General features: G+C 54.6%; 1 protein-coding gene across 4 annotated transcripts in view; it reads right to left on the bottom strand.

The window, feature by feature from the left end:
* Window positions 1-13,045, bottom strand: part of ZMIZ1 (zinc finger MIZ-type containing 1) — a 219,918-nt gene that overhangs the window by 71,217 nt on the left and 135,656 nt on the right. The gene's annotated exons all lie outside the window — the stretch shown is intronic.

Below are 13,045 nucleotides of genomic sequence, written 5' to 3'. Positions count from 1 at the left end.
CTGGTCTCTCCAAGTCCGGCTGAGAAAGCCCCAAGAAGTTTCACTACTGAGCTAACCACCACTGATTTCCTATAGAGACCAGAGCAGGCCAGACAAGATGCCTACAACACATGTAGTCCTCTTAAGGCAAAGAAGCCAGTTCCAAAGTAGAGGGCCCATTATGCTCCCATTCTTGTCCATTTACTGGCATCTGTAGGCGTATCATTTTTGGTGCCCTATGAATTCCATAAGTGGCAGGGATTTTGTCTGTTTTGATCACTGCTATATCAGTGATCTGTACCCAGCACATAGGAGGTACTCAACAAATATTTGTTGAATAATGGTTATTCACCAAGTTATCCTATTATTTCAGCTATTCTTTACTTTCTTTATAATTTTCTTAATTGTTTACAAGGAGTATGTATTATTTTTGTGATTAGAAATAAACACCCCATGAAACCACTTTCATTTTCGAGTTAAGTGAATGCAAAGTTAAGACTTTCCCCCCAAAAAAGGTGCTGTGCACCATCTTCAGAAGCAATAACTCGAGAGTCAAGCATAGAATGACTCTGCGTAACCAAGTGTTCTTCAAGGCCTAGCCTGTGGGTGGCCTGAGCATGACATGGGCAACTGGCATCCTTTCCCTCTCCACATGGCACAATTCCATCCCAGCAGTCTCTTGTCTGGACCCCTGAAATAGCCTCCAAACGGTTTTCCTGGCCTCTGACCCCTAGGTTCCTCCTCTACCTGCTGAGCCTTTCTAAAAGACAAATCTGATCATGTCACTCCCTTGTCTAAAACCATCCATGGCTCCCGAGTACTCTCAGAATCAAGTTTCAAATTCAAGTTTGAGTTCCTTAGGCATTCAAGGCCCTGGAAGTCTCATGCATAGTTTCTGGAAGGGACCTTTTGCAACCCTCAACCTGGGTTGCTCCTGTCTGGGTGCCTCCAACAAGTTCCTTACAGGCATTTATAATCCCTCGTTTGCTCACCTTCACTGGAGGCAGGCTCTCCCTCAAAACCTATTGCCAATCATAGTTGAACAGTGTCTGGGTGCCAGCATGCAGCTGGGAAGGGAAACTGCCACAAATCCCAGGGTGGCAGGGAAGCTTCCCCCCCGCCACTCCTCCCCCCTCGCCCTCAATCTGGGGGCCTTTCCAAGGGGATGAGGAGCCAGATACCCTTGATGAATTGAAAGGCAGGGCAAGCCATGGGCAGCATCGTGGACTGGGGCTCTTAAGAAGGAAAAAAAATCAGCCCTGGGATCTCAGCCCTTAGGATGCTATGGTTGGGGCCAAGCAGTACTGCCTCTTCACTGCCTCAGTTTCCCCATTTGGGATGCAGGTAGTATTCTGGGATGCATGGTAGAAAGCTGCAGCCCTGGGAACACTGGTCCCCCTCAGCAAGGGGAGCCCATGCCCCCCTCGGGCCCCAGACAGACCCGGGAGTGCGGTGTGTAATTGAATTTGGCCTAATTACCTAATTGCACTGAGGAACAACCAGGACTGACAGAGACCTCGAGTGGTGGGAAGCAGGAGCCAAGAGGCAGTCCCCAGATTGCCTAGGTAGGCATTCAGGGAAGCAGTGCCAGGAACTAGCACTTTCATGTCCCTTAACCCCCAGGTGGCTTGGAACCCTGGTGTCACTGTTCCCATTCTAAAGGTGAGGAAACTGAGGTTCAGAGGGAAGCATATTGCACAAGGGACACCAAGTCAGAGATGTAGAGAGGAAATATGAACCCACATTCCTTCTGCACCTGGGGCCTTTGCACATGCTGTTCCCTCTGCCTGGAATGCCTTTCTCCAGCCTCCTCTCTGGGCATATTTTCTCCTTGCAGCCTTCCTGCTAAGGTCATTTTCTCAAGAAAGCCTTCTCTAAGCTCCCAGGCTCATGCCCCCGCCCCCCTACCTGTCTTTGTAGAAGCCATCAATGATTACATCATCAGGAATCCGTCACCACCCGGTGCACTCCCCCCCCCCCCCCCCCCCCCCCCGACAGTGCTGAGTGAGCTCCCGGGCTCCTGGTCCCCGCCACCTGCCTTTGCAGAACCCATCAAGGATTACATCATGGGCGAAGGGCACTTGTTCCAAGTCTGGAGCTCCCGGAGGACAAGGGCTACAGCCTCCTCGCGCACACTGCCCAGCATTCAGCACAGGCCCAGGGCTCCGTGGTGCTCACACCTGTTTGCTGAATGAGCGGCTGCATAACCTGTGCCTTCTGGGCCTTTTCCCTTTTCCAGACACAGTCAATTGGTTTTCTGCCACCTCTGGCCTGAGTCTTGGGGGTGAGGGTCTCATCTACAAGAAGTACTGCACCTGGGGCTCTGCCAGGAGTCCCTCAGTTGTCAGGGGAGCTAGAGTGATGCTGCAGGGCAGACGCACCCTCCGGACAACCGGCCCCCAGAGTGGATGGGCAGGAGGTCCACTCTGAGGCCCTGAGCTGGGGCTGCAGATACAAGATCCCACTGTTGGGGGGTAAAGGGACAGGCCCAGGGTCACTCAGCTTGCCAAGAGCCAGAGCTGGAAGCCAGGCCTGGCCAAATCTGGGACCTGGCCTCACTGTGCCTCACTGAGCCGTGAGCGAATGAACAAGGCTAACTTACAGAAGGTCAAGTACTTTCATCCAAAGAAAACCATGTGAACGGTGGGATTTCAGGGCTCATGAGATAAGGCAGGACAGAGGCAGTTGCCCACTGGGCTAATTCACAAGGCAGCTCTGCTCCCAGAATGCATTAGGCCTCCATTCATCCAGGACTCGGGCTTGTCAAGCCTCTGGCCTCCTGCCTCCTTTTGAGAGGTGGTCTGACCTGGCACCCAAGTGTGTGGGTCTGGAGCAGGACTGCCTGGGTCTAATTCTAGCCCTGCCATTTGCTGGCTGTGTGGCCTTAAGCAAGTAATTAACCTCTCTGAGTATCAGTTTTTTCTTAATATCTTTGTAAAGATGGGCCAGGTTAAGGACTCAATCCAAGTTAACTCCTTAACTGATTAGGTGTAGTAGTAGAATAATGGGAGTATTAGAAGTTTAGCATGGCAGTATTAATAACGGTAGCATCAGAGTAACCGTAGCGGCCCTGGGAGTACCAGTACTGGTAGTATTGGGAAGAGTATTCGTGGTGTTTTATCATGCCAGCCCCATCCCGGTACAATGAGGGACCCTGGGATGACGGCTCTCTCTCTCTGTGCCAAGCTCCTCTCAGATAAAAGTAGGGGGTTGGGCCCAGTGATCCTGAAAAGCCCCCTGCACTCTGACCTCCACGCCAGAGAGTAATAGTTGCAATAAAAATAATACCACTATCGATACTAATTATTTATGCTTATCATAGGCCCTGTGTTCTCCCAAAGGCACTGTCCTGCTTCCCCTTCCTCTCCAGCACAGAGCACCCTCCTCCCCAACCCAGCCTTCTTTCCTCTCACAGCTGATTTTTTCGGTGGGATGTATTCTCTACCTAATGGTTTCACCTCAGCGACTGGATGTGGCAACTGGATACTGAGTTTTCACACCATGGAGGGCACAGCTCCCCCCACATCATCCCATGTAATCCTCAACACCAACAACCCTAGGAGGGAGGTATGGTTAGCCCCATTTCCTGCCACAGCTAAAGCTCAGAGAGGTGGTGTCCGTGACCTACAGCCACACAGCATGAAAGCAGGGGAGCAGCATGCAAGCCCAGTGTGGCCTACCTCCATGGCTGGATACTTGCCATGCAGGTGCTTACTACACCTGAACGGGTCCTGCCCTCCCCACCCCCCAGCCCCACTCAGGTGCTCCTCAGCCCCAGTCCTCCCCTGCCGAGAGGACATGAGGTCTCTGTGTATTCAAGGAAGATGACATAGTCCCATGGACTCTACAGACGGACCCTTCCTCCTCCCATCAGCACGGCCCACCCGTCTCTGCCTTGGTCCTCAAGACTGAAGTCCCTGCTTCCACGGCCACCTGAGAGCCAGCGGCAGTCACAGCTGGACTGGTCAGCGCTGGGTCTCAAACAAGAGGTGGTCAGTGATGTAAAAAACCTCTGGAGTTTTCTTGCCGAACTGGAAACCCTGCTAGTTCTGGGCATGTGTCTTGTGTGGTCTCAGGTGATCCCCTGCACAGAGGCTGCCCTGCTGGGGGCGCTGGATCCCCCAGAGCCAGCCAGGGCCTTCCTCCTGGATGCCACCGCTCCTGTGTCAGCTCCTGGCTGTGAGCACGTGGGGGTCTGTGACACTGAGCTGAGGCAGCCTTTTCTGCACAAGGGGAGACCCCCAGACCCCAGAGCCCAGCATTGATGGGCCAGGACAAGAGTGCCTTGGAGGAAACAGACCCTCCCCTGCAAGGCCACCTCCACACCCCCTGTCCTCTCTCTAGAGGGGCAGTGCTTGTCCTCCTCTCTTCTTGTTTTTTCTCTCTCACAGTTCTCTCTCCATTTGGGGTGGGAGGAGAAGAACCAGATGCAGAAGCCCTGTCCCCCGGGGGGGGTGGCACACCAGTCTTCCCCAGGAGACCACCCAAGAGCCTCACTTCCACAGCGGCTCACAGCCAAGCAGCCGGCGATCTGGCCACACTTCCCTGCACTCGGCGTCCCCACGGAGCACCACAGCACACCCATTTCCTGCCTGCTGCCTGCACGGGGAGGGCACGCTCCCATCTTCTCTCTCCCAAGCTCCATCTCACAGACGTGAGCCCTTCACACACAGGGCCCCCTGCCTCCAGGCCTCCAGGCAGACGCTTAATTGGGAGGAAGTGATTCTAAACATCTGGGGTACACATCTGCGAGTGGGCTCAAGACCACACGGAGCCTGGAGGAAATGGCAATACAGGCAATTATGTCACTTCCTCAGCTGAGGGTGCTCAGGAGGGGGCAGCACCAACCGGCAGCAGGCATTTCGGGGGCACCGTCCAGGCCTGGGCTGGGGCAGATCGGGGGCATCTGTGGACAGTGAGCCTGGGCCCCGGGGCAGAGGATGCAGGGGACTCCAGGCAGAGCTGAGCTGCAGTCCCCAGAGGAAAGGGAAGACAAAGGCAATGAAGGCAAGAGAAGGAAAGAGAGGGAGGGATAGAGGGGGAGAAGAAAGGGGCAGGAGAGGGAGAGAGGGAGAGAGGGGAGGGAGGAGGGGAACAAGGAGCTGGAGGGGAAGAGAGGGCAGGGCAGAGGCAGAGGACTATTTTGCTCAGCTTACAGAGGCCTCGGGCTTCCAGGACATGGAGCTGCCGGACAGCCAACCCACCAGGAGGCAGAGGGACCCTGTCCTGGCCCTGCTGAGCCCCCGGGCATGGCCGTCACTTTCTGAACTCCCGTTTCCGTGTCTGGAAAAGGGGCCAGAGCTCTCCCGGTGGGGGAGTCAGGGGCTCTCCTACGTGAGGTGATGGTGGATCGGGCTATCCCTGCCCTGACCCTCAGCGACCTACGACCTTCGGGGCTGGGAGCTTCCTGCTGGGAGTGGCTGGCCCAGGAGGTTCCCCTCTTCTTCAGCCCCCCTTTGCTCATGTGGGTCTGCTGACTTTATGCCTTCCCTAAGCACACCCAGGTCTGTGAGCTCCTGGAGGGTTCCCTAAGTGCCAATCACCACGTCGGCATATAAACGAGTGCCCGGGCCGCACTGTGGAAGGGTGAAGTCCTTTATCCTTTGCACCGAGTTTCGCTGGCGTTATAATTATGTGCCTGTTTCAAAGGCAGACTCCTAATCCCCTGCCCCCCGCCCCCAGTAATTCCTGTTTCCTGCTATAGACAATGGTGCTCTTCATCCCAAACAGGTGAAACTGGGTCCTTTGGAATGATCTACAGAAGCCCAGCCCCAGGCACCGGTTCCCACCTGGCCAGCCTCAACAAGCCAGGAAATGCGCCTAGGAATATAAGGAAGCCACTGATAACAGATAGCTCCTCAAGGAAAGCCATTGGCCAGAGGCCCCGAGCTCTGGGGTCTGCTCCTCTCTGGGCCCAGGAATAGCAAGGGCAGACTTGGCCTAGGTGGCCATGCTTCCTTCCAGCCACCTGCCTGGCCACCACCCTGTCTCCAGCGAGGAGAATTACCACCGTGCAGGGCTTCCACTGCAAAACACAAACACCTGGTTGCCTGGGCAGCACCTTGCCAGGGTGATGTGATCCAGATGGTCCCTTGAGAGGCAGATGGGTTGCCACGGAAACAGAATCCCTGCCTCTCCAGCCAGGAGACTGGGATTTTAGATGGGCTGGACCCCAAGCTTAGAGAAGTGAAGTGATTTGCATAAAGCCACACAGCAAGTATAGATCTAAGAGCCTGTATGGCAAGGCAGGATTTAAGAATCAGAACAATTATGCACGAAGCCCTTTTGCGATGGCAGCTGGTGCTAAGTACTTTGTACCCATTCTTTTGCGAGAGGCTGGGAGGCTTGGCCGCGGTCACACGTGGCATGGAAGTGATGGAGCTAAGCCACGACCAGTCAGCCTGATCCTGAAACCTGAGCTTGGACCCCTGTCCCATGCTGCCCCCAGGTTGTGCATGTCCTGAGACCAGCCCCATCCTAGTAGACTGCAAGAGGGCCACCGGAAGTGTGGAGGTCAGCCAAGCTGGGGCCCACAGGCTGAGACCCACAGTTTCCAGAAGACGGAGCAAGTATTTGGAGTTGGGGCAGGCCCTTCCATCCGGTCCACACCCTTCCGTCCTCATTCTCTTGCTTCTTGCCTCCTCTTCAGTCGGCCACACATAAAGCCACCCATTCAGAGCCATCTACTCATTCATTCCTTGCCCTCTTACACAAAGGATTTGAGTTGCTTTAGAAAGTTAGGAAGTCTCTCTGTGTGCCAGTTTTCCAATCTATAAAATGGGTTGGGCCATTGTATCAGCGCTGATGTTCGTAACATATCCAGCCAGTGCTTGGCATGAAGAAGGAGCTCAATAGACAGCACTTTAAACGTGACTTTCTCTCTTGAAGGAATCTTGGGAAGGGTTGCTGGGAGACTTGATGAGACACAGGCCCTCAAATCTCCCCAGCCCAAGGCAGAGACAGGTGCTGCTTGCCCTGTGCAGCCTCCTAAAGCTCTCCTCTCCTCTCCTCTCCTCTCCTCTCCTCTCCTCTCCTCTCCTCTCCTCTCCTCTCCTCTCCTCCCTCCTCTGCTTGGGAGAAAGGAGGTGCTCTTACCCCCACTGAGCCTCTGTTGTCCTGGAGACAGCCTTGGGCTCTGGCCTGGAGCCTCAGGAAGGGGCTGTGCCCTGCCCGAGTTAATAGGACCCACTCCTCTACTCACTTGGAGATGAATGTGGTTGGTATTTACGTTGGCCCTACCTACCCACACAAGTTCCATATTTTCCAAACCTCACACCACGGCACAGCATCAGGCACAGGGTTTTCAGCTGCCTCCAGGTAGGACGGGCATCCTGAGGAAGTCTGAGTGCCAACATGTGGGAATAAGATGGCTAACATGTACACAGCACTTACTAGACACCAGGCCTTATTCTAAGCCTGTATATACGTTAACTATGATGCAGGCATTATTATTATCACCTTTTATCAAATGAGGTGACCGTGGAGAGAAGTTAAGTGACTTTTCCGAGGTCACACGGCTGACAGGTGAAGGGCTGGGTGGGACTCCGGGCTTTTAATTACTGCTCCTCTCTGTGAAACAGATGAAGGGTTTCTGGAAAATAGATTTGAAACTGGGGCCGACCAGGAAATGCGGCAGTAAGAGCTGACATGTACTGCATGTTCACTTTGTGCAGGGCTCTGCCACTCACCACTTGGGGCCGTGAATACTGAATGAGCTCAAAGATGGGTGGGTGCTTAACCCACCAACAAGGACAAATCTCATCAAATACTGTACTTAATGCTTCCACCTCCGGCCCTGGCTGCGTAGCTCAGTTGGTTAGAGTGTCATCCTGATACACCAAGTTTGCAGGTTCGATCCCCGGTCAGAACACATACACGAATCAACCAATGAATGCATAAATAAATGGAACAACAAATTGATGTCCTTATCTCTCTCTCTCTCCCTCTTTCTTCCCCTTCCTATCTCTCTCGCAAAAAAAAAAAAACACACCAAAAAACTTGCCTGGCCAGTGTGGCCCAGTGGTTGAGAGCGTCAACCTATGAACCAGGAGGTCACGGTTCGATTCCCCATCAGGGCACATGCCGAGGGTTGCAGGATCGATCCCCAGTAGGGGGCTTGCAGGAGGCAGCCGATCAATGATTCTCTCTCATCATTGATGTTTCTATCTCTTGCTCCCTCTCCCTTCCTCTCTGAAGTAGATTTAAAAAACAAAACAAAACACAAACTCCCCCTGACAGCATTTCAGGTAATCATGACAAGCTGGCCTGAGCCATTACCATCCTTTTCCAGGATTTCATGTCAACTTGCTCAGTAAAGGGCAGCTTATGGCCTCAGGGTCAGATAGTCTTGTTTGAATCACAATTCCTGCTCTTTGCAGCCAAGTGGCCTTGGTTAAATTACCCACTCTTCCTAAAGCCCATTTCCTCCTCTGGAAAAAGAGGAGTCATGGGTCTGGGATCATGTGGGATAAGTGAGTTCATGGATGCTCCACATGGTGCCTGGTTCTCGAAAAATGCTGATCAAACATTTACTGTCACCATCAGATTTCTTTCCTAATCCAAATGCCCTGGCCCTGGAAGGCTAAACAGGCAAGACTGATGACACCTGCCCATCGTTAATTCCTGCCTGCCTGTCTCACCCAGAAAGTATTTACAAGGCTGTGGCTTGCAGTGCTTGCTTAAAAAGTTCCAGAACCACCACACCCACTTTCTGCCAAGTCCCTGCTCCATTTCACTCTCACACCCTCGAATCCCACGAAATCCCTCCTCTGGGGTGAGAATGCTAAGCTCCATCTTAAAACCAAGGCTCTGGCTCCCTTAATCCTCTTACCTGGCTCTTTGCTCTGTGGAATTAATTGCTGCCAATGGCTTTATTCACTTCGTAGGGGCAGCCATGGCACCTGCAGGGCAGCCAGGGTCGGAGGGGACTGCTTTGGCTGGACCTCTGTCCCAACGCCCCTTTGGCCTAGGCAGCCGAAGGCAGCACGGTGGCTGCAGGTGGCAACCTGGGTGCCTGTAGGGTGATAACCCTGTGGCCCTGCATCTCCCCAGAGGCTGTCAGCCTCGGGGGACACCTGCAGAGAAGCAGGAGAGCCAGAGTTCTGGTCCCACTTCTGCCCCTGCCCGGGCCACCTCCCCATCCCTCAGAGCCTCCGTCTCCTTATCTTTCAGTGGGAATCAGCCTGTCTTGGGGTTCTCATGGAACTGGACAAGGAAGGCCGTGTCAAAGGCTGTGCTGGGTGCAGGATGACTGTCATTTCTCCCCTACAGAATGGGGCATTCGTTGATTTCAAGCCCTGAGAATAGAGACTGTGTGTGGTGCCTTTATACGCATTTGTAGCCCCTGTGCTCAGTGCAGAGTGGGCCTGGCACAAGACGCTAATCGTTCCTTTTCCTAAAAATTCCTTCTTTCAAAAAATTATTTTTAATTGAGTTTATTGGGGTGGACATTGGTTAATAAAATCATGCAGGCTTCAGGTATACAATTCTACATCATCTGTATATTGTAGTGTGTGTTTACAACCCCAAGTGGGAGAACATATTGGCTGATACACCTGATAAGGGCTTAATATCTAAAGTTTATAAGGAACTTATAAAACTCGACACCAAAAAACCAAATAACTCCAATTAAGAAATGGGGGAAGGACCTGAACAGACACTTCTCCAAAGAGGACATACAGACGGCCGACAGACAGATGAAAGGATGCTCATCGTGACTCATCCTCAGAGAGATGCAAATCAAAGCCACACCTGTCGGAATGGCTGCCACCAATAGACCAACGAACAAGTGTTGGTGAGGATGTAGAGACAACTCCCTTTTAATATTTTTTTTATTTTGAGAGGCATTCTCATGTCTGTGACCTCATCACACTTCCTGTTGCTGAGAAGGTGGAGAACTGGTGTAGATGCATTAGACTGGAAGAAACTGATGTTACAGGGCACCGCCACCCAGGGGAGACGGAGGTAGAGTGTCCCCCAGACCGCCATGGCTTCATCACTTCTGTCCTCTGAGTGAGGCACCTTCAGGTGTGGCCTAGGGGATGTGGCCCCCGAGACGGCGTGGGTGGCCGTGGGACCCAGTGAGGAAACCACCACCACGCCAGCTCTCCTCCCGTGCCCGGGATGCTGCTATTTCAAGGAGGGGAGCCTCATTCCTAAAGCCCCGTCATGCTTTTAACGGGCAGAAAGCTGGCCCAGGCTCTAGCTGCGGAACCGAAACCTGTAGCTACACCCAACACAGGGCGGTCTCTGTTGTCGTTAATTTGACAGTGTCTGGGGCAAGGGACCCTGGTCTGCCAGTTGTGGTAGTGATGTAAGATAGAGAGTTTCCTTTAAAAATGCCCATCTTGAGGTCAAAACGAGCGAGAAACAATATGAGAATACGACCCTAATACGAGTGGGACTGGGCAGCGGCGGGGAGGAGGCTGGGATGCAGTGACTGGTGCTGGGAGGGCCTCTGCTGCTGGAGCCCAGGGGCCTCCTCACGCCCGCTGCTCACGGTGCGCGTGACTCAGCCGGCGCTTCCACGCCCCAACCCCACGCAGCCCTCAGCCCACAGTGGACGCCCGACGCTGGATCAACGCCTCCTCATCCCTGCCTCTCAGACTGAGGAGGCCACGTCCTACTCAGTCTCCCAGAGCTCCTTGCAGGCCCCACAGCAGGTACTTGTTTAGCCACACATTTCACCAGCCCCCCCCCCCCCCCAACTCTTTTCCCTGCTTCTCTACCAGTGTTTTCTGGGACCCCCCTGAATAAGTCTCGTCGCAGGGTCTGCATCTGGTGGAACCTAAACTCAGACACATCATTTCATTGGGGCTCCTCCAGCAACCTTGCCTTTCCCTACCATGTGCCTCATCGATCCCTCAGGTCCCTCGAAGACCCCTGTTCCAATCCTGGGGCCAGGGCGAGGATCCCCGAGTGCAGGTAAGAGAGGCAGCCCCATGTCGAGAGGCTTTTGCACCGCCTGTCAGGGTCCTGGCCCCCAGGCACCCCCGCCAGGGGCGGATGTCTAACTCGGCCACCCATCCTCACTTAGGACGGGTCTGGACAGCAGACATGCAGCAGCTGGGCCTCGGCAGCACTGCCCCTGCACAGCCCGGCTCCGTGGGGGAGCCAGCGATGAGCTAATCCTGCAGCAGACGTGGAGACAGGAAGAGCAGCCTCCCCGCGAGCAGAGGCCTGCCCCGGGCTCTGGGGAACCAGAGAGGCCGGCACTGGGAAAACTGCTGAGCCGGCCCGCAGACAAGGGCGCTCTTGTCTCCCCCGCCCTTGCCAACTCCAGCCAAACTCAGGAAGAACCCACAATGACCTTCGCTGCTTCTGCTTAAAAACAGAACCCGTGCTCCCTGAGAAAATGTGCGGAATCGAGTCACCCCCACCCGACCTGAGAGATTCAATATTTGTAGGTAGACGTCTGGGTATATTCCCTCCGTTTTCTGTTTCCTGTGCCTACATAAATATATGTCTTCTATGTATTCGTACCTGGTTGAGGTCATACAGAACATCCCCTTTTGTTCCCTTCTGAAAAAACGAACGTCATAAGCATTTCCACATGGCAATGATTCTTGGGAGAGCTCGTTTGCAATGGCTGTGGAGTGGCCACCGAAATACTCAGCTCCCTTTTCTGGGGACTTAAGCTCTTTCTAAATATGCCTCCTCTCATCCTTCCATGGCACTGCGCCCTCCTGGCTATTCACGCCGGACACCCCAGGGACCATCACAGCCACCCCTCCCCCCCAATTCCTTAGCCTGGGAACCATGTGTCCACAAACCCTCCGTCACATGGGCTCCTCCCACTGTTCTTTTTCTCCAAAAGGCCACTGGATCCCAGGCCTCAGCCCTCAGGGAGCTGGGGGAGGGGAGGAGAGCCAGGGGCTACTGGCTCAGGACAACCTACCCCACCTGCTTGCTCAAGGTCACTCAGAGGTCCAAGTCCTGCTTCCAGACCTGGGAAGCCATGTGACCTGGGTCTGTCTTTTCCCTGTTGGAGCCTCAGTTTCCTCCTCTATAAAATGGGTGTGCTGTTCAGAGCCCCAGTGGCCTCTCCAACTGAACTGGCAGGGGGTGAGCGCGTGAAAGGTTTGGTCCATTAAACAGGGCTGATTGCAAGTCCGTTCCCAGGGGCCCGGTGATAAAGTCCAGAGTCCTTTCCTGAGCAGGACCTGCCTGCAGTGCAGGGGCCAGGGCAGGAGGAAGGCAGGCAGGTCCCTCCCCCACATCCCAGCTCTGCGGAGCTCACATGAGGAGGGGTGGGGGCTGATGTGCAGGAGGAAGTCTGTCCCTGGCCTTGACAAGGCGCCCAACCAGGCGGCCTGGCATTTCAAGGGCAAGGGAGGGCCTGCCTGCCCACTGTCTCTGGGAGAGCCGCAGGCGTTAACAAATCCCCTGCAATTTGCACCCACCAATCCCGCCTGCTTGCCGGGCAGCCGCAAGCCGTTTTTCACGCAGAGCTGCGCACAGCTTTGTCTTAGAGAGACAGATCTGGCAGGGTGTTCCTGAATGAGGCCATTTGTCCTCCCTGGTGATGGTGACGGGAAGGCGGCTGGCTGTGTGCTCTGGGGTGGACAAGAGGTGGGGGGGCGGATAGGGAGGCCATGGGGGATGTGTGAAGGGGGAGATAGGCCACCTCATTCAGCCAGGTGGGAGCAAGGGTTGTTTTCAAAGATAGAGGGTTTGTAACCCACCTTCTCCTGCTTAAGGAGCCTGGGGAGAGGTGGTGAACTGACCTGGCTGGCCCCTAATGCCTGTGCCCTGGTCCACCCCAACCATCTGAAGGAGGCGGGACTCTCACCAAGGGCCCGGGGTCAGGGTCTATCTCTGAGCCCTGGGACTGCTGTGGAAGCCCCTGGGGCTGAGGGCTCCAGGTCGGACAGAGACCTGTGTGGGCCCCTCCTGCGTGGTTCCCAGGCCAGGAGGAGCAAGGCAGGGCCCACCACATCCTGATTCTTCACCTCCCTGGCTGGCTAGGGCCTAGGGCGTGTCTCGGTCGCCTTCCCAGGGTCTGCTGCCACTCCCCTGGGCGCTGTCAACACATCAGAGAAACCGGAGCAAGCAGATACTGGTCAAC

This window comes from Myotis yumanensis, unplaced genomic scaffold, assembly GCF_028538775.1.
Source record: "Myotis yumanensis isolate MYYU_CA2020_CCGP unplaced genomic scaffold, mMyoYum1.0.hap1 SCAF_13, whole genome shotgun sequence".
Taxonomy (NCBI): domain Eukaryota; kingdom Metazoa; phylum Chordata; class Mammalia; order Chiroptera; family Vespertilionidae; genus Myotis; species Myotis yumanensis.
The sequence above is the reverse complement of the archived record's forward strand: the minus strand, read 5'-3'. Positions and strand labels throughout refer to the sequence as shown.